The following is a 27,195-nucleotide window of genomic DNA, read 5'->3' as shown; positions in this document are numbered from 1 at the left end:
CTTCCAAGAAAGAAATCTCCAAACCTGGATAGTTTCACTGGAGATTTCTACCAAACATTTTAAAAAGAATGAATACCAATTTTATGCAATTTCTTTTTTTTTAAATTTTATGCAATTTCTTTTGTGAGTAAAAGAGGAAGAAACACTTCACAATTCATTTTATGAAGCTAGTATTACCTTATACCAAAACCAGATAAAGACAGTACAAAAAAGTACAGACCCAAATCCCTCATGAATATAGATGCAAAACTTTTTAACAAAATACAAGCAAGTAGATTTCATCAGTATATACAAAGACTTATATACCGTGAGCAGATTGGGTTTATTCTAGAGATGCAAGGCTGGTTCAATATTTGAAAATGAATCAAATATAATCCACCATGTTAACAGGCTAAAGAAGAAAATCACATGATTTATATTAATTGTTGCAGAAAGAGCATTTCACAAAATTTAACACCCATTCATGATAAAAATTCTCCAAAAAATAGGAATAGATGGGAACTTCCTCAAGTTGATAAGGACCATCTACAAAAAACCTACAGCTAACATTATACTTAATGGTGAAAAAGTGCATGCATGCTTTAGCCCTGTATTAGTTTGCTAGAACTGCTATAGAAAAGTACCAGACTCAGTGGCTTAAACAATAGAAACTTATTTTCTCACAATTCTAGAAGCTGTAGCAAAGTGTGAACAGGGGTGGTTTCTTATGAGTCCTCTCTCCTTGGCTTGCAGATGCCCATCTTCTGTGGTGTCTTCACAGGGTTTTCCCTCTATGAGTTTGTGTCCTAATCTCTTCTCATAAGGATGTCAAGTCATATTGGATTAGGGCCCATCCTAAAGACCCCATTTAATTTATTTACAACTTTAAAGACCCTATCTCTAAATAAAGTCATATTCTGAGGTTCTGAGGATTAAGACTTTAGCATATAAATTGCGGGGGGCACAATTTCAGCCCATAATACTCCCCAGTTTGGGGGATAAGGCAAAGATACCTTATTCAGCATTCTTATTCAATTATAGTGCTAGAAGTTTCAGCCACAACAATACAACAGGAAAAAGAATTAAAAGGCATAAAGATGCAAAGGAAGAAATAAAATTGTTCCTATTCGCAGGTAGCATGATTTTCTTAGTAGAAAATCCTAAGAAATTTACAAAAAAACCCTTCTAGAACTAATAAATGGGTTCCACACATTTACATGATACAGTATAAAGATGCAAAAATCAATTGTATTTCTGTATGCTAGTAAGGAACATGCAGACATTGAAGTTAAAAATATAATAATACCACTTACAGTTGCTTAAAAAAAAAGTAGTACTCAAGTGTAAATCTAACAAAACATGTACCGGGTTTGTATGCTGAAAACTGCACAAAGCTGATGAAAGAAATCAAAGCAAACCAAAATAAATGGAGGGGAATATGTTCATGGATTGGAGAACACAGCATAGCAAAGATGATGTTTCTCCCCAAGCCAACAGAAAAGTTTAATGAAATTCCTATCAAAATGTTAGTGAGACTTTTTTTTTAAGATATGGATTAGATTACAGTTTATGAGAAAAGGCAAATAAATTAGAATAACTGAAACATTTTTGAAAAATAATAAAGTGGGAGGAATCAGCCCATCCAATTTCAAGCTACTTATTATGTAGATACAGTAATCAAGAGTATGCAGCATTGGTAGAAAGATAGGCAGTTGATTAATGGAACAAAACAAGGAACCCAGAATAAAACCCACATAAATATGCCAAGTGATTTTTGACAAAGATGCCAAAGCAAGTCAATAGAGGAAAGGTAGCCTTTTCAACACATGGTATTAGAGGATCTGGATATCCATAGGCAAAAAATGAACCTTGACCTATCTTACACTTTATATAAAAATCAGCTCAAAATAGATCACAGACTTAAGTGTAAAATATACAATTATAACATTTTTAGAAAAAAATAGGAGAAAAATCTTCAAGATCCATGGCTAAGCAAAGAGTTCTTAGACTTGACACTAAAAACACAATCCCAGATAAATTGGACTTCATCAAAATTGAAACTTTTGTTCTATGAAAGACTCTTTTTTTTTTTTTTTTTAAGATTTTATTGATTTATTTAAGAGAGAGAGAATGAGCCAGGAGAGGGACAGAAGGAGAGGGACAGAGGGAGAAGCAGGCTCCCTGCTGAGCAAGGAGCGCTGATGCAGGAATCGATCTCAATCCCAGGCCCCTGAGGTCATGACCTGAGCCAAAGGCAGATGCTTAACCTAGCTTAAAAGCCACCCAGGTGCCCCTATGAAAGACTCTGTTAGGATAGAAAGACAAGCTGAGAGTGGGAGAAAATACTTGCAAATCATATATCCTACAAAGGACTAGTATCTAGAATACACAAAGAGCTCTCAAAATTCAATGTAAACAAGCAAACAATCCAGTTAGAACATGGGCAAAAGATATGAAGAAACATTTCACCAAATGGCAAATTAACATGTGAAAATATGCTCAACGACATTGGCTATTAGGGACAGGCAAATTAAGGTCACAATGAAATATCATTACATACCTATCAGAATGGCAAAAACAAAAAATAGTGGCAACACCAAATGGTGGCAAGGATGGGGAGAAACTGGATCTCCCATACATTATTGGTGGGAATATAAAATATTACAGCCACTCTGGAAAATAGTTTGGCAGTTTCTTGTAAAATTAAACATGCAGCTGCCATACAAACCAGCAATAGTACTCCTGGGCATTTATTATGGAGAACTGAAGACTTATGTACAAAAATTGATACATGAATGTTTACATGAATTACTTTATTAGTGATAGTCCAAACCTGGGAACAACACAGATGTTCTCCAACAGGTAAACGGTTAAACACACAATGATACACCCACACCGTGGAACACTATTCAGCAGCACAAAGAGAGAACTATCCATTCACACAACAAACTGGGTGAATCTCTAGAGCATTAAATCCCCAAAGATTATATACTGCATGATTCCATTTATGTCACATTCGGTTTGCCTTATAGAAAATAACAGATTAATGGTTGCTAGGGGTTAGGGTGGGAGGCAGGTGGATGTGACTGGTAAAGGCCACCATGCAGGACCCTTGTGGTGGTGGAGCTGTGCTGTATCTTGACTGCATCATTGCCACTATCCTGGCTGTGATGTTGTAGTATAGTTTTGCAAGAGATGTTACCGCTGGGGAAACTGGGTAAAGGCTACACAAGATCTCTCTCTATTATTTCCTACAACTGCATGTACATTTACAATTACCTCAAAAAAAAAAAAAGCTTAATTAAAAAAAAACAAGACAAACTCTGCTTGTTCTGTTCTCTGGCTCCCCTTTCTTGGCATTTGCCTTGACCTATTAGGGAGGCCTTGTTCTTACCATCTTCCTGCCCCGGGCACTGTGTCAGTTCCCCAGAAAGTGTTTCTGATGACTCTTCCAAATATGTCAGAGAGGACTGCTATTCGTCAGCGTGTAGGGGAAGTAGCACAAACATTTCCTTAGCAGATTTCTGTGATTTCTGTGGTTAAAATTGGCAACAGGGACATTAGTGGATTACAACATGAATTCCCGTGGGAGAATCCATGTGGAAAAAAATTCGAGTTTAGAGCTCTCTGTTATGTTCCCTAAAGCTTGAGAGGAAGCCAGTGGGGAAGAAGTCAGTAAACAACTCTAAGAGGATTTGCAGCGTTTTGCAACCTTACTGTTCCCTCTTTGCCCTCTCCCTTGTCCCTGCCCCCACTGGAGGATACATTTGAATGTAGAGGGATATCCCTAAGAAATCCATCTTTTCAGTTCACTCTTGGATTGTTTCTTTGTAGTCCTTGTCTTCTTTTTTTTCTTTTTCTATCAGTATATGAATTTTTTAAATGAAAGACTATGTATAAATGTTGTTTGTTTTAATAAGCAAAAAGGGAAAGGGAATTCATGTTTATTGATTTATTATGCCAGATTGCCATGCTAAGCATTTTACCTTCGTTATTTAATTCTCTTGGCAGAGTAATCACTATTTCCCCCATTTCCTAGATGAGGAAATTAAAGTTCAGGTTATATGACTTCTCCCAAGGTCAGAGAGCCAGTAAGTGTCAGAGGCAGCTTGACCACACAGGTCTCCCTGGCTCTGGTGCCTCAGCTATCTATCTATAATCTATCTATCTATCTATCTATCTATCTATCTATCTATCTATCTATCTATCTATCATCTATCATCTATTATCTATCTATCTATCATCTATCTATCTACCATCTATCTTTCCATCTATCATTTATCTATCATCTATCATTTATCTATCTATCTATCTATCTATCTATCTATCTATCTATCTATTATCTATCTATCATCTATCTATCATCTATCTACCTATCTATCTAATCATCTATTTATCTCTCTATCCCAGAGAGTAAAAATTCACATTGTATATGCTGAACTGTCACTTTCACATTAATTCTAAATTAATTAATTTAGTGCATTCTCTAGGGTGGCAAAATAAGAGTTTTATTATTTTTTTAAATTTTATTTATTTATTTGACAGAGACTCAGCGAGGGAAGGAACACAAGCAGGGGGAGTGGGAGAGGGAGAAGCAGGCTTCCTGAGGAGCAGGGAGCCCGATGCAGGGCTCAATCCCAGGGCCCTGGGATCATGACCTGAGCAGAAGGCAGATGCTTAATGACTGAGCCACCCAGGCACCCCCAAAATAAGAGTTTTAAAGCGAGTGTTTAGCTCAGATAAAGGTTACCAAACTGCCATAAAGTCTTAAGTGGTCTCTTTGATGAGGAAGACTATCTATGGCCAAGTGAAATTTTCTCTACGGATTTGCTTTGGTGTTTATGCTGATGTGCTGTAAATCATAGATTCTAGCCCCGGAGCAAACACAGGTGCGACCTCTCTAGTTTACAGAGAAGGAAACTGAGTGCGCTCAACACTGCACAGTGAGAGTCAGAATTCAGATCAGTTGTCTGTAGACCAGTGCTCTTTCTAGTTTAGCATGTTGCTATGGAAAGAATACTCGGTTTATCTTCCATGCTCGTAACCTCTTTATATGGGAGAAAGACTAGACTAGTGCTTAAGATCACACATTCTGAAATCACCCGGCTCCGCCTCCAGGATATGTGCCATGGAACGAGCTATTAACTCCCTAAGGCCTGTTTCCTCTTCTGTAAGCTGGGATGACAATAGTACAAATCTCCTAGGACTGTGGCAAAAATTAGATGAAATAGTGCATGTAAGTGCTTAGAATAGAGCCTGGTCCGCAGCAAACACTTGATAAGCTTTAGACAATATCGTATTTAAGCAAGGGGTCTGCGAGGATGTTATGAAGAGATGACCAGTACTTACGGAGATGATTTATTTCCAAGGCACCGGAGCCAGGGAGACCTGTGTGGTCAAGCTGCCTCTGACACTTACTGGCTCTCTGACCTTGGGAGAAGTCACATAACCCGCCTGAGCTGTAATTTCCCCATCTAGAAAATGGGGGAAATAGTACCCACTTTGCCGAGGGTAACACACGTGCAGTGCTTAGCACAACATGTTGGCACTCAATAGCTAGGAGTTCCTTTTCCCGTTTTGCTTAGTCCAACAGTTATGTAGCTTTCAGTTTGAAATGCTGTCTGCTGGCTGTCAGGTGGTGGCAGGGATCATTCACCATGAATGTGGTCATAATTGAATCTGGAACAAAAGTAGCTCCGAAATTCCCCCCAAATAGGGGCCATGTTTTATGTCAACCGTGCTTCTGTACATATGCACTATCCATCTCATAAGTGCTGTTTTAGTTGTTGTTTTAATTCTTCAAGAGAACCGGTGGCAACCATCTGGAAAATGGCAGGCTGTAGAGGAAGGTCAGGGCTTTGGGCCCAGACAATGTTGGGCAGGAGCGCTAGGCAGCTGTGTGCTAGCTGTGGACCCTGGGGAGGCTTCCCAGTCAGAGTTTCTGGTTCAGGGGAAATTAGAGAGAAAAACATAGCCCTTGAAGGGCTGCTGTGAGGATCAAGATATATATAAAACACAGAAAAGCAATAATAGCTAATATTCATCGAGCGTTTATTATGTGCCATACATTGTTCTAATTATTGCATGTAATTGTCACAAACACCCTGGGGAGTAAGTACAATCGCCACCATTTTGTGGGTTAAAAACTCAAGCACTGGGCGCCTGGGTGGCTCAGTTGGTTAAGTGACTGCCTTCGGCTCAGGTCATGATCCTGGAGTCCCGGGATCGAGTCCCGCATCGGGCTCCCTGCTCGGCAGGGAGTCTGCTTCTCCCTCTGACCCTCCCCCCTCTCATGCTCTATCTCATTCTCTCTCTCAAATAAATAAAATCTTAAAAAAAAAAAAGAGGGCGCCTGGGTGGCTCAGTTGGTTGGGTGACTGCCTTCGGCTCAGGTCATGGCCCTGGAGTCCCGGGATCGAGTCCCGCATCGGGCTCCCTGCTCGGCAGGGAGTCTGCTTCTTCCTCTGACCCTCCTCCCTCTCCTGCTCTCTGTCTCTCATTCTCTCTCTCTCAAATAAATAAATAAAATCTTAAAAAAAAAAAAAAAAAAAACTCAAGCACTAAGAATTTATGTTACCTGCTCAAGATCACACAGCTAGTCAAGAGGTAGAGTCTGGATTTAAACCCAGGCATTGTGGTTCCAAAGCCTCAGCAATTAGCTGCCAAGCTTACCTGTCACCTTGGCACATAATAGGTAATAAATAAATACTAGTTTCCCATTCTTTCACTAAAGATAAGCTTGTTGAACTGGGAGCCATTTTCAGAGTCGGGGAACATGGTCCTGCAGCAGATGAGGTCAGATAAATTACAAATGGTATCCCCCCCCACCCCCCCTCCGTTAGGAGGAGTGAATCCAGGAACTAACTAATTAGTAATAAGTGTACTTTTTTTGGTATTTAATGATGCGATAATAAACTCTAGGAGCACAGTAGAAATTTTAGCTAGTACTTAATGTATTTTTAACATTTTTACGGAAAAATGTAGACCAAAGCCAATGGTGAAGAATGATTGTAAAAATCAAAGCAGATAAAAAAGTCACAGGAAAGGGAATGAACATTTACTGAGCATCTGTTGTATCCCAAGCCCTATGCTGGATGGTTTCCCAACCTGGCTTTAATTTTCATAACATTCCTGAGAGATAGAGATTGTCCTGGTATACAGATGAGGAAACTGGTTCATGGAGGCTAAGAAACTTGCTGAAGCTCACATATCCGGCAAGGGTTGAGACCAAGATTCAAACCAGTTGTGTCTGAGTCCTCAGCTGATGGCTTCCCTGCCTCTGCTCCAGGGGTCACATGGCTATATTCCTCATGAGTTGCCAAGATTTCCAAGTCAGGAAGTGTTGTTGGCTGGAATTTTCAGTGCCTGTGCCTGGGTTATTCCCAGAAAGCCTTGCTCCCAAGCACAGCTGTTGAATGCTGTGTGCAGGGGGAGGTGCTCTTCCCCTTTGAGCCAGGACATAGTCTCAGCATGCTCTTCTCCTACCTCAGGCACTGACATCCTACTGCTTCCTCTGAGTTTAGCAGGGGTCCAAACTTGAGACTTAGTTTTGTTCCTCTTAAATGCACACAGGCCTGGGGTAAATGGAGGGTCCATCTGGTAGGTCGTACAGGGGTCTATTTATATGAACCACCAAGGAGGCTTCTGGCCAAGAATTTGTCCCAAGCTTAGAGTCAAGGCACACCAGTGTGATCGAAGCTTTTGCTTCCAGATTAGAGGGGAGAGATGTTGACCTTTTTTTGCCAACCCTGAAGGCCTTTGACTCTAGTTTTGAGCCCTAGGGAGCAAGGGCTGGGAGTAGAAATGGAGAGAATGGTTTGACTAAAATCTCTGTGACTGGGACCCACATGTCATGCATAACAACCCGAAGGTGGGTCTGAGGAATGTGGAGGTCTCAGCACATTGTTACAGGGAGCCAGCACCCAACAGGAAGAGTGTGAGATGTCTAAGGAGAACTGAGGAGCCTTCAGGGTGAGCACACGGGAGACCACCCTTGGACCCCTAGAGCCCTGGAGTGGGGTAGCCGGGGGCGGTTGGGTGGGGGGGAGGTTCTTTTTTTTTTTTTTTTTTAAGATTTTATTTATTTGCGCGAGAGAATGAGAGAGAGCATGAGAGGGAGGAGGGTCAGAGGGAGAAGCAGACTCCCTGCTGAGCAGGGAGCCTGACGTGGGACTCGATCCCGGGACTCCGGGACCATGACCTGAGCCGAAGGCAGTCGCTTAACCAACTGAGCCACCCAGGCGCCCGGGGGGGAGGTTCTTGAAGTGAGTCTGAAGGATCCACACCGGCAAGTGGGGTAGATTCAAAGAAATCGTTCTGATACCATCATACTGATCCCATTTCGACTCCTAGGCGGATATATTGAAGAAAAGGTGGGTTAGGAAATGCTTTTAGAATGCCTCTTATCCCCAGGGCCATAATTTATGACCTCTGAATCTAATCTGGAGGAGACATCTCAAAGATGTTAAACAATCACACAAATATGCAACTTCAAACCGAGCTAAGTCCCATGAATGGGACGTATAAGGTGCCCTGCTGGTGTGTGAAGGGGAATCTGATTGGCCTGGAGGATGGGAGAATAGTAAGGAGAGGTCTCCCTGAGGGTGCGATGTGCGGATGGCCAGGGGTGTGAAGGTCCTGCAGCAGATGAGGTCAGATAAATTACAAATGGCCAGAGGGGCTGCTGAGTAAGACTTGCGAGCTGTTTCTTCTCTGATCTGCATTTTATTTATTTAATTATTTAAAAAGATTTTATTTAATTATTTGATAGAGAGCACGAGTTGAGGCAGAGGCAGAGGGAGCCCAACGTGGGGCTCCGTCCATCCCAGGACCCTGAGATCATGACTTGGTCAGCTTTGCCTTTCAAGCCACGTGGACAGGGTGGGGGGTGGGGGGGTGCAATCCAATAACCTGGACTCTATGTATGCCTCATTCGCCAACAAGTTGTATGAGTTTAAGCAGATTTTATAACCTCCATTTTTCTACATACAGAGGAGGGCAGAGAAAGGAGTGGAGATGATCTCTACAAGTCCTCTGGGGCTTAAAAAATCTAATTAGCAGCTTTAAAAAAAACCCTCTGATATTTAACTTTTAGAGAAAGAGCTTATTCTTTTAACTTCATAATTCCTCAGCAGTGTCCAGTCTTCCCTATTGACTCTCAAAGTAGGCCTTAGGAGAACAGAGCTTATTTTGCTACTACATGAGGTCTTATTATTTTATGGCACACGTGTTGTCATTCATTATGTCACACCTGGTCCAGGGGCCACACATTCAAAGGAGAATAGAATGTGTCACCGCCCCCACCAGGTACCCCCAGTCCGCTGTCAACTTGGAGGACAAACATATTATCAGGTAATTGCAATTTAAGTGACAAATGCATTGCTAGGGATATACAGAAGGCGTTAAAGGAAACTAGAGGAAGACCACCTAATGCATGTGTAAGAATAATACAGTTGGTTACACTGGGGTATAAAAAATTCGCGTGTCAAACAAGTGGTTGCTTAATGAATGGGTGTGGCTGAACAGGTGCATGAATCGTATTGCTGTGATTTTAACTTCCCACGGTGAGATGGCTGATTGTAAGACCTCTATTATTTTTTTCATGTCATGAAAGGAAAAAATTAATAATGCTTGCCACTGTTCTGATTCTGAAGAGAACAGGCGCTGTACATGCCCACATGGGTAATGTTTACCCGTGCTATATTTTTTTCCCCTCACTTTTCATTAAGTGATTGTTTCTACCATGAATCTTTCCTCCCAGAGGAAAGACTGCCCTTGGCCATTTTCATCTTATTGTGTTAAATTGTGTTAGAAAGGAATGAGTTCAATGTACAAAACACGAGAGGCAGGTGGAAGATTAAAACCTGGGGGAGAGCAATTCAATAAAAGTTTCCTCCCCAAGGACAGGAGCACCAGAGGGGGTAATACAAGTCTGTGAAATGATGCAGTCATTACTGAGCTGTGCAGATAGCAAGCTTGAGAGATTGGAGTTTTCCCCTCTCCCTCTAATTTGCTCTGAACACTTGCTATAGTAAAAAAATGGGATTGGAAGCCCTCAGTGCAAATCATCAACTTCAGAAGAAAAATGTTACTTTTATGCTGTCCATTAAAACATTTACCTGCTCCATATGCTCCAGCACTTACCAGAGAAAGAGGAATTTGCCCAATGAAAATTGAGAGCACATTTCTGAAAAATTGTTTCCCATAAATCTTGCAAATTACCATGCTCAGATATTCTAGGTTGTAGCCAGACCAACCTCTGGGGAGTGATTATCAGGGAAATAACCATGAACAGCAGTAAGATCTCACACTGATCTGACTAGCAACACTAGGATGTGACCTTTTTGTGCAGCGGGCATTCATGTGAGCCCACCTGAGTTGCCAGGAGCACTGTAATTAATGGGGCACCAGAGAATGGCTTCTTCTCTATGAGCTGCTAATTAGTCCTCCCAGAGACACATATCGAGAACCATATCCAGGGTGTCACGTTCTGATCCTGCTTGCTGAGCGGAACTGGATGAGTGCGTAAGGACTCCACTGACCAGGTCCCCGTACCACACCGCTGTGGTCCTTTCTTTTCTCCCAAAGTGGTCCCACAGGAGGAAAACTATGGGGATTGAGTAATACCTACAGTTTCTACTTTCCTTTTTTGGATGGAGGCGACGCATGATTTCATTAGCACTATCACGAGTATCAAATATGCGGAATGGTTTTGATCTCACAGATGGTTTTGCTTCCTTTTTAGTGTGTGATGTTTGGGGCGGAGAGTGTGACAGATGTGGAGAACACTACCACCCATAGTCAGGGGAGGTGGAAACTTAGGGCAGCTTGGGTCCTGCACAAGGATGCCAGCTCAAGGGTGGAATGGGGCATGAATCTGGCCCACCGTCCACCCATTCAGCATGTGTCTCAGCACATTAGAACCCAGCCATTCTGGCTCCAGAGTTTGAATTTAACTTCTTAACTGCACACCAAATGGACTTTATAAACTAACAGTGTACCTGGAAACCAGCTTTATCATTTACCAGCTAGCCATCATTGAAGCCTTAGGAGAGTATGAAGGTTGAAGCAAACCTTTTAAAACCCAAAAAGTAAGTTAGATACTAGGATATTGTCTGTGATTGGTATTTCCTGAAGAAAGAATTGCCCACCCCAGTATACATACCATGTTGTACTTCTCCCATTCAGTATGAAGGTCTATCTGCAAACAGATGGGATTGTTTACTCACACATCTTCCAGGGAGACACGGAGGTCTGGTTCACCTGGGTAAAGGTTGCACTGTAACTGATGTTTAACATCAGCGTCCACAATTCTGCTGAATCAGTCTTCTCAGACCAGTGCTGTGTCCTTGGCAATAGCGCTGGGGAAACACTGCGGGCTTTAGGGAAGGGCTTAGCCTCAGCCCTTTCCAGCCAAGAGGACTTTAGCATAGTAGCTTCTGGGCTTCAATTTCCTTATCTGTAAAATGCTTTCTTCTCAGGGTTTTTAGAATTAAAGAAACAGGTAAAACCGCGGGCACAGAGCCTGGGACATCATAGGTTCTCAATAAATATTAGTCTTCCCCACCCCTCTTAAACATCTTTAATGATTTCTGTATCAGTTTCCAAGGACTGCCGTAACAAAGTACAACAAATGTGGAGGCTTAAGACAACAGAAACTTATTCTTACAGTTCTGGAGGCCAGAAGTCCAAAATCAAGGTGTTGGCAGGGCAATGGTCACTCGGAAGCCTCAGGGGGAGGCTCCTTCCTCCCGTCTTCCCGCTCCTGCCCACCTCACGTGGGTTCATGGCAGAGTAACTGTCTCATCACAGTCTTCCCTCCGTGCCTGTGTCTTCACTTGGTGTTCTCTTTCTGTGTGGCTGTGTCCAGAGTTCGTTCTCTCTCTCTCTTTTTTTTAAGATGTTATTTATTTACTTGAGAAAGAGAGAGGCAGGCACAGGGAGAAGCAGACTCCCTACTGAGCAAGGAGCCCGATGTGGGACTCTTATCCCAGGACCCCTGGGATCATGACCTGAGCCGAAGTCAGACAATCAACCGGCTAAGCCACACAGGCACCCCATCCAGATTTTTCTCTTTTAGGAGGTCAGTCATAGTGGGTTAGGGCCCATCCTAATAACCTCATCTTAACTTGATTACATCTGCAAGGACCCTATTTCTGAATTAGGTCACATTCGTTGGTACCAGGGATTAGAGTGTCAACATCTCTTTTCAGAGGACACAATTCAAGCCATACCGATTTCCCATCATCTGTAGGAAAATAATAATTAATAATCAGTGTTTAATGACTTTAGAGTTTCTAAAAGGCTTTTGTTGTATCTGCCCTGGGAGATAGGACTTTATATTTTTTGTAAAGGAGGAAATTTCGAGTAAATCTAGGTGGTAGTTTTATTATAGGAGGTGAAGATATCAACCTAGGTTTGGTGCAAAATTCTCCTGTTTTGGGAAATATCACCAGAAGATACTGTTTTGTTTTGTTTTGTTTAAGATTTTGCCACAATCACTTTTCCATCTTGGAACATAGTTTTCATAATTTCATAATTGATATGTGCTCTAGTTGATGTACCACAATTTATTTTCTGCTTGTTGGATATTTACAAGTCTCTAATCAAGAATGTCTTAGGGCACCTGGGTGGCTCAGTTGGTTAAGCATCCAACTCAGGATGTTGGCTCAGGTCTCGATTTTAGGATGGTGAGTTTAAGCCCCTGTGCTATGCTCCACGCTGGGTGTGGAACCTACTTAAATAAATAAATAAATAAATAAATAAATAAATAAATAAATAAGAATGTCTTGATTGGGGGCACCTGGCTGGCTCAGTCAGTAGAGCATGCAACTCTTGATCTCAGGGTCGTGAGTTCAAGCTCCATGTTGGGCATGGAGCCTACTTAAAAAATAAAAGAAAATGCTATTAAAACAAAAGAATGTCTTGATTGAATCAAGAATTCAGCTGATGTCATATAACTCTACAATACTGCTAGACCAATCTTCCCAAATTGGTGCCATGTCCTTGGCAACTGTGCACTGGAAACAAAGTTAGTTCTGGAGTCAGACCAACAGTCATGTCTCAATCCCTGGCCTTTCCAGCTGTGTGAACTTGGCATATTAAAAAAAAAAAATTGGTAGAACATTATGTAAAATAAGCATATGTTTACATTCATATGAAAAACTGTATTTTAGGGCGCCTGGGTGGCTCAGTTGGTTAAGCGACTGCCTTCAGCTCAGGTCATGATCCTGGAGTCCCCGGATCGAGTCCTGCATTGGGCTTCCTGCTCAGCGGGGAGTCTGCTTCTCCCTCTGACCCTACCCCTTCTTGTGCTCTCTCTCTCTAATAAATAAAATAAAATCTTAAAAAAAAAAAAGAAAAAGTGTATTTTATCTGCTCAGAAAAGAATCTGGAAACATAAATACAAAAACTGTTAAGAGGGCAAGCCCTGAAAAGTGACAATGGAAATGAGGTGAGGGGAGAGTAGGATGTTCACATTTTACTACATGTACATTTATATTAAAAATATTTTTTGGGGGGCGCCTGGGTGGCTCAGTCTTTAAGCATCTATCTGCCTTCGGCTCAGATCATGATCCCAGGGTTCTGGGATCCAGTCCCGCATCGGGCTCCCTGCTCAGCGGGGAGCCTGGTTCTCCCTCTCCCCCTGCTTCTCCCCCTGCTTGTGCTCTCTCTCTCTGACAAATAAATAAATAAAATCTTAGAAAAAAAATTTTTTTTCAGGGGCACCTGGGTGGCTCAGTTAGTTAAGCGTCCAACTCTTGATTTCAGCTCAGGTCATGATTTCAGGGTCGTGAGATTGAGCCTAGCACTTGGCTCATGCTCAGCGGGGAGTCTGCTTGAGATTCTGTCTCCCTCTCCCTCTGCCCCTCCTCCCGACTCCACACACACTCTCTGAAATAAACAAATAAATCTTAAAAAAATTTTTTTAACAAGCTTGTACTTTTCCTAATTTTAAACGAACCAATTCAAAACAAAGAGGGACACCTGGCTGACGAGTCGGTAAAGCATGCAACTCCTGGTTTCGGGGCCGTGAGTTTGAGCCCACTTTGGGTGCAGAGCCTACTTAAAAACAAAACAAAGAAAAGCACCGATTTTAAAAACAGGTGATCATTTGGAAACTAAAGGAATTTAACATTTTGAATTTACCCATTTCCTCTCTATCACTTACTTACTAATTAGAAAAGATAATTGTGGAGAAAAGACAACTTGAAAAGAGAAATAGAAAAGAGAAGTCTTTATAGCTCTTACTGTTGTCTCCAATTATAATTTCTTTGTAACCCACTAATAGTCCACTGAGATATCTGAGTCGCTTTAATTGTCATCCTTTTTAGAGAAAAAAACAAACAACTGGAAAAATTTTTTAAAACAATTTTTGATAAATAAATATATCCTTTTATTAGAATTGCTGAAGAAGTATTTGGAATTTTTCCTCTTGTTGTTTGCTGATTTTGGTTTTTAATAGGCTTTATTTTACAGCTGAAATCTAATTTTGCATTGTAAGCAAATATTCTTCTTACTTTTCTAGACAAAAATTATCCTTAGTTTACAAAGTTCTGGAAAGTATATATTCAGTAAAAACTTCAGAATGATTGCAAGTCTCCTCGGTAAAGTAGTAATGATTCCTCAATTATTTTTTTCTACAGTTCTGTTCAATAAATTCTGTCTTCTCAAAGAATGCATAGCTCAGCATCCCATATCATGTATTATTTTTCTTTCTTTTTTTAAAAGTAAGCTCTAGGCCCAACGTGGGACTTGAACTCACGACCTGGAGATCAAGAGTCTCCTGCTTTACCGACTGAGCCAGCCAGGCACCCCTATTGTGTGTTACTTTAAACGTCTGCTTTTGAAAAAAGCAGTATATACAGGTTTTAAAAGATGAAGATTCTTGCACTTTACTCTTCTCACCATTCTAACAAATACTTATTGAAAAAAACTAGGGAGTTAGTGATGTACCTAGGAAATGAAATGACTTTAGAAAAATGTAATTTCCTTATTTTTTCTTCAATATGTTTCTCTTGTTATTATTCACTTAATTTCCTATTGGCTCAGAGAAAAGTTCTTTATGCGAGATCATTCCTGTTTGATTTATACTTATTGAAAGGTTATATCAAAAGTTTTCACAAATAACTGGGCCTGAAAAAATTATATTTGATTGGTAAATTAGGTATTGATACAAATTAAGATCTGTTTTCGGTAAGTATGGGAAGTTCATCCTCAATTATTGACAGGTTGAAACAGATCAGTTAATGTTATTTGAACCCTTGACAGATTCTGACAAGTAAAAACAAGAACTAAGTTCAGGTTGAGAGGTCATTGAGGAAATTTCAAAACCATTTGGACGTCAGTGGTGAGAATACAAGGATGGCTTAAATGACCTTATGTACAGATTCGGTCCTGCATTGATTTCAGCAATGCTTCTCGTGGCTGCCAGTTCTCATTATTTTTTAACACTCTCATCATCCTCAGCTTTATTTAAAAGGAATTTCTTAGTCACCTAACTATGCACGGATAGTATGATGGTATGCATGGATGATACCTAGAGACGTCCATATGCAGAAACACAGATCATGGCTGCCATTAACATTTGATACTGTGCCTTTTGGTAAGTGGGTAGCATACACATGACTTCTCTCTGAGTTTATAAAAAGATGAGACCCAGATAATTTGGTGTTGCTTCAGTGGATCGAGGACTGACTGGTTCTCAGGCATTTTGAATCCCTTGGAACAGCAAGCCCAGAACCTGGCCACATGAAAGCTGCTTAATAAATGCCTGCTGCGGGCGCCTGGGTGGCTCAGTTGGTTAAGCGACTGCCTTCGGCTCGGGTCATGATCCTGGAGTCCCTGGATCGAGTCCCGCATCGGGCTCCCTGCTCGGCGGGGAGCCTGCTTCTCCCTCTGACTCTCCCCCCTCTCATGTGCTCTCTGTCTCTCTCATTCTCTGTCTCAAATAAATAAATAAAATAAAATAAAATAAAAATAAATAAATGCCTGCTGCATCACAAGATGACCTTCAACTGAATGTGAATCAAGGTGTCGAGAAAAAAAAATTTCAGGAGAGTAAATGGAATGCTTGGGCCACATGCTACCATACCAACTTGAGCACTGATTTTTTAGAAAGAAACAAAAATAAAAACATCCTCTTCTGTGTAACTAACAGGGCTCTGGACATTGAAAAAGCAGAATAATTAGATTTTCATTTTCAAATCTTTTAAAATCACATGGGATAAAAATATCATTTTTTTTTGTATCAGAAATTTGAGACATATTGAAAAATTTAGAAATGTAACTCCCAGGAAAATAATGAAATTTCAGCATTAGAGGGTAAAATAATGCAATTAATTATCACTCAGTTAAAGAATAATCAAATAATGAGCTTATCAGAGTCTGAAAAGACAGTTGACAAAATTCAATATGCATTCTTTATTTTATTACATTTATTTATTTTTTAAAAAAGATTTTATTTATTTGACAGAGAGAGAAAGAGAGCACAAGCAGGGGGAGCAGCAGAGGGAGAGGGAGAAGCAGGGAGCCCAATGTTGGGCTTGATCCCAGGATCCTGGGATCTCATCATAATGAGACATTAGGAGATTTCCACTAAAGATGGGAAAAGGATAGAAATTCTACCATCACCATGATGTTATCTTGGATTTTTGTTTCATACCACACTCAGAAGCATATTCTAAATGAATTAAAAATCCAAATATAAAAAAAGTTTCATAAAAGTACTAGAAGAAAGTATAGTGTTTTATTTTGTTTTTAAAATTATCCTGGAGGTGAAGATGGCCTTCCAAAGGAGTGTCAAACCTTAACAGCCATAAAGGAGAGATTGATGCACCTGTTCTTAGAAATATTTTTTTAAACTTCTATTTAATGAATGATGCATAAACAAAACTAAATAACAAGCAGCAGAGAGAGGGGAAATGTTTTCCCAGAACCATATGAGAACCATAATATATAAAGAGCTTCTTGAAATCACAAGAAAAATTAAGGCTCCCACCCCTCAGAAAAGGGAAAACATAAGGCAGTTGACAGTTGAGGAAATACAAATGGCCAAGAAAGATGAAAAGTTACTCAGCCTCACAAATAGTCTGGAACATACAAATGAAACATTAATAATATGTGATTTTCATCCCCCCAATTCACAAACATAAATAAAAATATACTCATATTCAATCAGTGGGAGTGTTCATCGTTACAGACTTTTATGGAGAGCAATTTGCCAACACCTAACAAAATAGTCATGCTCCTAGACCTTGACTCAGCGGTACATGTCACTGAGTGTGGTGGATATTTATGGCAGCATTGTTTGCATTAAACTGGGAAAGAGTGGAATACTTTCTGGTACAGTGGTAACTACATTTTCTAAGGAGGGTGAGGCAGTGTTACATGCGCTGACATGGAAGATGTTTCTGACTCAATATTAAGCAACTTTCAGAACAATATATTTAGCACACTCCAGTATGTGTAGAAAAATAAATTCACAACACCTGTATGTACAAACAGACACATATCCATAGACAAAATTCTAGAAGAACACACGGTGAACGTTCCTACCTGAGGGGTGATGTATGATGTAGGGAGTCCCACCCCTATGGGGCTGAGGGAAAGAGAAATAGAGATTTTTGACTTTTTTACTGTATACACCTCTGTATTGTTTGAATTTTTAAGTACGCATGCATATTTGTAGTATAAAAAGTTAATTATAAAAAGAGAGAAATGTAATTCATATAATGTATAGATTATTGTTGTTGTTTTCCATAAGCAGATATTAGGATGCAAGCAAGGTGTATGAAATGATGTAGGACTTTAACAAAATTGCTTTCATCATAGGCAGGGGAACTGTTTTCTCATCGACAGGAGATTTTTATTTTCTTTAAATGTCAATTAACATAATTCGCTATTTCTCACCTTGGAAAAGTATCTGCTGGGCCTTCAACCTGGGCCACTGAAAAGGAAATTTGAGTATAAGCAGAGCTCAGTTAAATGCAAGGTTTTTCTTACTGGGAATTTAGTATTAAAAGAAAAACTTAAAGGGGTACCTGGGTGGCTCAGTTGGTTAGGTGTCTGCTTTCAGCTCAGGTCATGATCTCAGGGTCCTGGGATCAAGCCCCCAGTCAGGCTCCCTCCCAGGCTTGGCGGGGAATCTGCTTCTCCTTCTCCCCCTCCCTCCCATCCCCCAAGCCCCCCCACCCCCGCTCGGGCTCGAGCTCTGTCTCTCTCAAATAGATAAATAAAATCTTAAAAAAAAGAAAGAAAAGAAAAACAAAAAATGTAAAAGAAAAACTTTTATTTATTTTTTGCTTGTTTTTTTAATTTAATTTTTATCTTTTTAATTTGAATTCACTTTAGTTAATATATAGTGTATTTGCTTGTTTTTTTTTTTTTTAAGATTTTATTTATTTATTGAATGAGAGAGAGAAAGCACATGAGAGGGGGGAGGGTCAGAGGGAGAAGCAGGCTCCCCACCGAGCAGGGAGCCCGATGCGGGACTCGATCCTGGGACTCCAGGAGCATGACCTGAGCCGAAGGCAGTGGCTTAACCAACTGAGCCACCCAGGCGCCCCTTTGCTTGTGTTTTTTAAGTTTTTATTTAAATCTAGCTCATTAACATACAGCGTAATATTGGTTTCAGGAGTAGAATTTAGTGATTCATCACTTATATACAACACCCAGCACTCATCACAACAAATGCCCTCCTTTTTTTTTTTTTTAAAGATTTTCTTTGTTTATTCATAAGAGACAGAGAGAGAGAGAGAGAGAGGCAGAGGGAGAAGCAGGCTCCCTGCTGAGCAGGGATCCCGATGCGGGACTTGATCCCAGGATCCTGGGATCATGACCTGAGCTGAAGGCAGACGCTTAACCATCTGAGCCACCCAGGCGCCCAACAAATGCCCTCCTTAATACCCATCACCCATCTGGCCCACCTTCTGCCTACCTCCCTTCCAGCCACCGTTAGTTTGTTCTCTATAGTTAAGAGTTGTTTATGGTTTGTCTCCCTCTCTCTCTTTTTTTCTTCCTTCCCCTATATTCATCTGTTTTGTTTCTTAAATTCCACATACGAGTGAACTTACATGATATTTGTCTTTCTCTGACTTATTTCACTTAGCATAATATTCTTTAGCTCTATCCACATTGTTGCAAATGGCAAGATTTCACTCTTTTTGATGACTGAGTAATATTCCATTGAATATATATACCACCTCTTCTTTATCCGTTCATCAATTGATGGATATTTGGACTTTTTCCATAGTTTGGCTATTGTTGATAATGCTATTATAAACATTGGGGTACACGTGCCCCTTCGAATCAACATTTTTGTATCCTCTGGGTAAATATCCAGTAGTGCAATTGCTGGGTTGCAGGGTAGCTCTATTTTTAACTTTTTGAGGAACCTCCATACTGTTTTCCAGAGTGGCTGCACCAGTTTGCATTCCCACCAATGGTGTGAGAGGGATTGCCTTCCCCTTTCTCTGTATCCTCGCCAACATCTGTGGTTTCTTATGTTGTTAATAGCTAAAAAGAAAAACTTTTAAAAGTATTGCTAGTTGAAGTCTCTTGTTTAGTATGATGGGCTACTGTGAATTTTTAAAAACACCAGAGGTTGATTCCTGCCCACCTTCTCCCTCCCTCCCTTCCTTCCTCCCTCTTCCCCTCTTTTTAATACTAAGGTCAATTGAAGTTATGCAATGAGATCCACATGTACAAGGTCAGAGGCCGATCTCATAGTGTACTACATATCCTTGAATTTCTAAGTACCCTTAGGTGTACTGTAACAACCTCAAGCCATCTCGAGGCAGTCCAGCCAGGAGGTAAAGGGAAGAATCTGAGACTAGGGACAGGGCAAGCGCCCGGCTAAGAAAGCAGCCAGCGGGGGTGTCCGGCTGACCGAAGGCCAGGGTTCAGAGTTGGGAGGTGATGTGGCCCTGGCACATGGCAATAGGAGGCTGAGCAGAATGAAGCCGGGGAGTGGCAGACATCCCAGGCTTACGTAATTCCCCAGGAAGATTCTTTTCTGAGAATATCTCAAAAGAGACGTTATGAATTCTTTCTCCAGATGAGGTGCTGGCTAATCGGAATTAGAATTCAGAAACAAGAGGAGGAGGATTATCTGTCTCTTCCCATTGAACAGATCACTTTCCTGATTATTAGCAAGCCAGCTTGTACAACACTTTTGTACCGGAGAGTGAAATCCGTACTTTCTTAAGGCAGGTAGTTCACTGTTTCTAATGTCAAGTTACTTGTTACCTCTTATGTTTCTTCGTAGGTTACAAGCTCCCAATAACAGGGAGACAGGCCATCATCTTGTGTTCCTTGGGATGTTTTGTTCTATAGCACTGAAACATTAATCTCTTCCCTAACTTGAGTTTTATAACACCTCTGTCTCAGCATGTCTGTTCCCCTGGCACCCTATTTCCTATACATACAGGATTCTGAGAGTAAGGTTATTTCTCTTAGCAGAATCTATTTATAATCCTACAGGGCTGGCAGGGATGTTGAAATATTGTTAGAACAATATTGAAGTATAAATCTTGCTCCCTCCATTGTCAAGCCTTCATTCAGTACAGGTCAGTCATTTGTTACTGCTTAACCGCATATTGATGGCTTTTTGTATCGATCCATAGGTCAATTAGCTGGTTTCATCCAACCCAGCATTTTTACTATTGTATGTGACTTTGGTTACCTACATTGGCTCCTAGGAGAGGAGGAGTTCTGGAATCTGAAGATACAAGGTGTTTATTCAAAACTCTCTCTTATCTCACCTGTGCCAGCATTTTTTTGTTTGTTTTATTTCAAATGACATTGCCTTGACCTTGCCTAGGGCGCTGAAGTGTGGCTCTTTTTCCTTTCATTTTGATTGCCATTTATTTCTCAGGTCCTTGCCTAAAATCTGAAAAAACCCAACACTTCTTGATATTTTTAATTTTATTCACATTTCTGAAGCACTGGGCTCCGACTTTTGCTTTGACTGTTACCAGTTTTGAGATCTTGAGATTCCTCCTTCTGGAATCCTTGTTTCAGGCAACAAGGAAGAGAGTTGGAGCAGAAGGTCCTTGGCTGAAATCTCTGTTTCCATACAGGATGCTTCTGATTTACCCAGGCTTGAGAGAGAGAGAGGGAGAGAGGCTGAGAGAGATTGACCTTTGGTTTCCTTTACCATGAAAGTGTAGGAGGGCACGAAGGCAGCCCACACGTGGGCTCGGGTGACTTGCTCTGTGATCACATCTGCTTTCTTGAGCACGCAGAAGGCTCTGACACACTACCTACTTCCTTCTTGGTTTTGAAAATTACAAGTGAGGCCAAGTTCAGTTAGGGTGGGCACTCCGCTAGTGGAATTCACAGTTATACTGGGTGAGACATAAGCCAGCTTCACAAACAAACAGTAAGATTCATCAGAGAGCATGTACAGGTCAGAAACTGAGTGTAGTTGAGTCAGGGACAGGTAGGGCTAGGTTAGGAGAGACAGATAGGGGGCTATGCGATCAGGCTCACAGAAATCCCCAAAATGCTGACGTGTAAGGAAACCAGAGATAAGGGAACCAACCCGGACCACCCTGCCCTAGGCGTGTGGGCTGGGTGTCTTTTTTTATGATGATCATCTGTGACCAACAAGGAATAACCAGACCCTAAAAAGGAAGTAAGCCATTGAAGGTGTTATCACTAGTCCTTGCTCAATGCTGATATCAATAGAGATGTCAAAAGGATTTAAGTTCCCTGGTTAGCTTTCTATAAAAGGCCAACCCTAGAGGCCTTCAGTGTCAACCCTGTCGGGACCTTTCTCACTCTTGAGAGCTTTTTCTGTATCTTTACTTAATAAACTTCTGTCGCTTTACTCACTCTCCATTGTCCGTGAGATTCATTCTTTGACTCGGTGAGACAAGAACCTAGCTCTCCCGCTTCATAGTTACCATATAATCTAGCAGCTCCTCTCCTAGGGAGATACCCATGAGAAATGAAAACCTATGTCTATGCAAAAACTTGTGCATGGATATTCATAGGAACATTGTTTATAATAGCCTCGAAGTGGAAATAACCCAAATGCCCATCAGCTGACGAATGGATAAGCAAAATGTTGTATCTCCATGCAATGGAATATTATTTGACAATAAAAAGGAATGAAGTCTGGTATGTGCTACATGAATGTGGATGAACCTTGAAGACATTATATGAAGTGAAAGAGAAGCCAGACACAAAAGGTCACATGTTGTGTGATTTCATTTACACAAAATGTCCAGAATAGGCAAATCCATACAGAGAGAAAGGGCTTAGTGGTTGCTTAGGGCTGGGGAGTTGGGGAGGATGGGGAGTGACTGCTAATGGGTACAGGGTTACTTTTATAAAAATGTTCTAAAATTAAATTGCGGTGATGTTTGTACAACCAAGTGAACATACTCCAGACAATTCTATACTTTGAATGGGTAAATTGTATGGTATGTGAATTATATCTCAACAAAGCTGTTTTTGTTTTTAAAGAAAGAAACAGCACATTTAGAAAACTAGTAAAAATATAGCATTGGCAACAGACATTTAGGTGTGTGTAGCAATCAGGAAGCCACACCTCAACCCCATTTCCTTCCTGGCAATATCTCTTGTCTACCACCCTCCAACTGATCGTCCTAAAGTCTTGTGTTTCTTGCATCAGAGCTATTGCTCAGAGCTAACGTCAATTCCCCACTACCTAATGGATTCTGGGTCTCAAATCCACCTTTCTAACCTTATGTCCCACATGCATCCTTTGTTCCAAGTTGCCTGGTCTCCTTACCTTCTGCCAAACCCTCACATGCATTCCTATTCACTCCCACTGTTCTGCCAACTTGAAATATCCTCCTCCTAGCCTTCACTCTATCTCCAAGATAAACTGATACAAATCCCACCATCTTGTCTGAGTGCCCAGATCACCTGAAGGGCTCCTTTCTCCAATTCAGATCTTCCTCACTGTCTGCCTCATTATCTTTCATGACATAGACGCTGCCGGTGTGCATGGAAAAGTGTCACACATTTCCTTGTATGCATATTTCTCTCTCCCTGTCCCCCACTCATATGATGGAGGAGTAGACTGGGTTTTGAAGGGTGCCCAATACTATCACACCCCTCCTCAACTCACCACACAGTCAAACGATAACTTCCAACACATTAGAGAGTTAAGGATGACAAGAAACAAAATGGTCTTTTAAAAGTATTGTTTTCCTATTGCTAGAGGAAAAATACATTTGAATATAGAGGATGGGAAAATAGAGGAGGGCATAGAGGAAAAAAAAAATTGTCCTTAGGGTGCCTGGGTGGCTCAGATGGTTAAGCGTCTGCCTTCGGCTCAGGTCATGATCCCAGGGTCCTGGGATCGAGTCCCGCATCGGGCTCCCTGCTCCGCGGGGAGCCTGCCTCTCTCTCTCTCTCTCTGTCTCTCTCTCTTTTTTTAAAAAATATTTTATTTATTTATTTGAGACAGAGAGAATGAGAGACAGAAGGGTCAGAGGGAGAAGCAGACTCCCTGCCGAGCAGGGAGCCCGATGCGGGACTCGATCCCAGGACTCCAGGATCATGACCTGAGCCGAAGGCAGCCGCTTAACCAACTGAGCCACCCAGGCGCCCTCTCTCTCTGTCTCTTATGAATAAATAAATAAAATCTTTAAAAAAAAATCGTCCTTAATTTCCCTGCCCAGAGATAGCTGACATTAGCATTTTCTTCTATAACATCGTATATACACACATATACACATGGGTAGCTGTTTAAAACAAAAAAATCCCTCCCTTAATGTGCTCCCTTAGCACCTTGTATATGCCTCTATTACTGAATTTATGCTGGATTAAAATCTGTGAATCTATTCCCTCCTTTGGAATGTGAACTTATTCAGGCTCACTTTTATTCACTTTTTTTCTTTTTCATTTTGCATTCTGCAGTAGAGATTTACACCCAGAACAGTGAAGGTTCTAAGTAATAGTTGGAAAAAAAAAAAAGAAATAATATCTCTCAATACATGTGTATTGGTTGGTTAAAAAAAACACACCAGAATAGGTTTGAGATATGGAAAGAAACTTGGAATGCCCAGCAAGGAAATGCAGACTTTGTTATTTGGTAGGGGGTTATTCACAGGCTGGCAATGAAAATGTAACTGTCCCTTTCTGATTTCTCATTGCACTCAGAAAGTCCCCGAATCCTCACATCGATGTGACTGACAAGGGGCCATTATTGCACGTTCTGTAGAACTGATTCTAAAGCAAGAGCATGGCTTCCCAAATGGTTGCATGCGTTTATCTTAAAATTAAAACACATGTACAAGTGTTGACCGACAGATGAATGGATAAACAAGATATGGTATATACAGACCGTGAAATATTAGTCAGCCTTAAAAAGGAAAGAAATCCTGTCACATGCTACAACATGGATGAACCTTGAGGACACTACACTAAATGAAATAAATGAGTCACAAGAAGACAAATACTAGAGGATTCCACTTACATGAGGTACCTAGGAATAGTCAAATTCATGGTGGTAGAAAGTACATGGTGGGGCGCCTGGGTGGCTCAGATGGTTAAGCGTCTGCCTTCGGCTCAGGTCATGATCCCAGGGTCCTGGGATCGAGTCCCACATCGGGCTCCCGGCTCAGCGGGGAGCCTGCTTCTCCCTTTGACCCTCTCCCCTCTCATGCTGTTTCTCTCTCGCTCGCTCTCTAAAAAATAAATAAAATCTTTAAAAAAAAAAAAAAAGAAAGTACATGGTGGCTGCCAGGGGCTGGGGCCACAGGAAAGTGGGAGTTCCTGTGTTGTTTTGCAAGTTTCAGTTTTGCATGTTGAAAAAGTTCTGGAGATAAATGGTGGAGATGGTTGCACAACAATGTGAATGTGGAGCGCCTGGCTGGTTCAGTCAGTAGAGCACTTAACTCTTGATTTCGGGGTTACGAGTTCAGACCCTACATTGGTTATAGAGATTACCTAAAAAAACAAAATCTTTAAAACAAAAAACAATCTGAATGTGCTTAATACCACCGATCTGTATACTTAAAAATGGTTAAGATGGTATATGTTGGGTTTTTTTTTTTAATCACAATTAAAATTTAAAAAGATAAAGTATGAGAGCACATGACCCACTGTTTTACTTGCTGAGGAGAGAATCCAGGTTTTGTGGAGTCTGCAGCTTACAGAATTGAGGGACCTTTTTATAGAAAAAAATTACAAAAGGAAACTAGATAAGAAAGCTATTCAGAATGGGACCGGGAAGGGATTGTGTAAGTGAGGGGTCCTGAAGCCTAAGCTTCCTTAGCTTTGAGGAGAATCTGTTTCTGCTGATCATAAAAGTCTTATATTTTATCCTGCTGCCCCTGTGTGCCTTGCACAGAGGGGTGTGGCTGTGGGCTGGGGCGGGGTAGGGGGAGGGGTGTGGAGAGTGTTACTGTATGTCACATGTGGATTGTAGGGCTCACCACCTTTCCTGTGCTCGTTAATGGCTAGATATGGATGAGATCCAAGTCAACACAGTAATTCACTTCCTCTTCATTTTTTCATTTTCCCCGGAAGAAGTATTTGAGCCTTTTGTCTGGTGTAGACCAGTTTTATCTCTGTATCCCCTACACTGTTATAAGACTTCAGTAAATATAGCTGGTCTATTCTTTGTGTGTGAAGTTAATGCTTTTATACATGTGCCTTTGGGTGTCTTTCTAGCAAAGCTGGTGTGTTTAAATTTGTAGATTGTCAGTCTTTTGGCTCTGGAGTAGGGACAAGTACAAACATAAAAACCAGTTTTTCAGTGAATACCTTTTTTGGAGAAAAAGAAGGCAGCGTGGCATGGGTGTGGGGTAATGGACAGGCTCTGTCTGGGAGCCAGGGATTTGTTCTGGGCACCTTTGGGGGCTGCAGCAGCCTCCACCATCCTCTCTGTAGCCCCCCTGGTGATGGTCGGCTCAGATAGGCACCTTGAGCTGTTTCCAATCTCCTGGTTTCATTTTCAGTTGCAAAGAATTCCCTGGAAAATGACAAAGTTAAAAATGCAGATGGGGAATTCCTCCAGGAGAGCTTCTTGGGAAAAAAAAAAAAAAGCATCCCTTTTTCCTTACAAAGTCTGAACTGTAAAACTCCCCCTTCCTCTGACTCATGTTTCATTGTAACAGCGGAACAGAACTATTCTTCAGAAATGTTGTTCATGGGTTGCGTTTATTTTCAGGGTCTGTTTAAACTGTAAGACAGAGTTGATGAGAATTTATTATTTTGAAATGATCAGAAAGGTCATGATATAATTTTTATATTTAACCCAAGATGCATGGTATGAAATGAAGTACAGAGTGGGTCACAGGTAAAGTACTACTTTAATAATTAGATTTCCTAATTACCTTCTGATCTCAGTGACCATGGGTTATAGATGAATAAATCCCTCAATTAATGAATGACAAGGCTAGAAGGCTGGGCTCTTGAAAAGAAATTACTGTTTTATCTAACTATAGAAGCAGTGTATATGCACTGGAGGAACATTTTTATCTATAGAAAATAATAATAAAAAAAGAAGCATGTCCTGTAATTCTATTGTTCAGAAATAATCCCTGTAAACTTTCAGGCTAATGTTAATGTATATTTTCTTTTGATGTTTGATGTAGATAATAACTTTTATATAAAATAAACTATTTGAAAATCTAAAGGATATGCTAATCGTAGTCAAGAATTTAATATTCAGGGGCACCTGGGAGGCTCAGTCATTAAGCATCTGCCTTCGGCTCAGGTCATGGTCCCAGGGTCCTGGGATCGAGCCCCGCATCGGGTTCCCTGCTCTGTGAGAAGCCTGCTTCTCCCTCTCCTACTCCCCTTGCTTGTGTTCCCTCTCTCACTGTGTCTCTCTCTGTCAAATAAATAAAATCTTAAAAAAAAAAAGAATTTAATATTCAGAGTTTCGAATATACTTAGCAATCTGGAAGGGCTGTGACATGTAGAAACATGGTTTTGCTGACAAGCTGGTGGGTAGGAGTGAGTCAACGGGCTGATGAGTCACAGAGTGGCTGCCAAGTGCCAGCATCTCAATTTGGCTTTGTTGTTCTCTATAGGGGGAGAGCAACTAATTGACAATCTGTGGTCAACACTGCTTAGTGCCTCCCAGGACACATTCTCTCCTTCTTTGGTGGTTAGATATAATCTTGTGGAATCAAAAGAAAACTTTTCTAATTTCCTTTGTAAATATGTGACTTCAATTTTGGCTGATGAGAAGTATACACAATTCCTGGGAAGTGTTCTTTTTCC

General features: G+C 40.9%; 1 long non-coding RNA gene and 1 other non-coding gene across 3 annotated transcripts in view; one reads left to right on the top strand and one right to left on the bottom strand.

Annotated features, from left to right (window-relative positions):
- Nucleotides 1-14,718: 14,718 nt before the first annotated feature.
- Nucleotides 14,719-14,791, bottom strand: TRNAK-CUU (transfer RNA lysine (anticodon CUU)). The gene has a single exon. It is a non-coding gene; the product is annotated as a tRNA-Lys (tRNA).
- Nucleotides 14,792-25,632: 10,841 nt separating this feature from the next.
- Nucleotides 25,633-27,195, top strand: part of LOC135363656 (uncharacterized) — a 30,795-nt gene continuing 29,232 nt past the window's right edge. Inside the window, exon 1 of one of the 2 annotated variants that reach the window (XR_010409556.1) lies at nt 25,633-26,263. This is a non-coding gene — a long non-coding RNA (uncharacterized LOC135363656). The remainder of the gene's footprint in view (nt 26,264-27,195) is intronic. The other variant, XR_010409555.1, reaches the window with a different exon arrangement.

The sequence above is a fragment of the Mirounga angustirostris genome, unplaced genomic scaffold (genome assembly GCF_029215605.1).
Source record: "Mirounga angustirostris isolate CCGP_5_RB_7025 unplaced genomic scaffold, mMirAng1.0.hap1 SCAF_2, whole genome shotgun sequence".
Lineage (NCBI taxonomy): Eukaryota > Metazoa > Chordata > Mammalia > Carnivora > Phocidae > Mirounga > Mirounga angustirostris.
The sequence above is the reverse complement of the archived record's forward strand: the minus strand, read 5'-3'. Positions and strand labels throughout refer to the sequence as shown.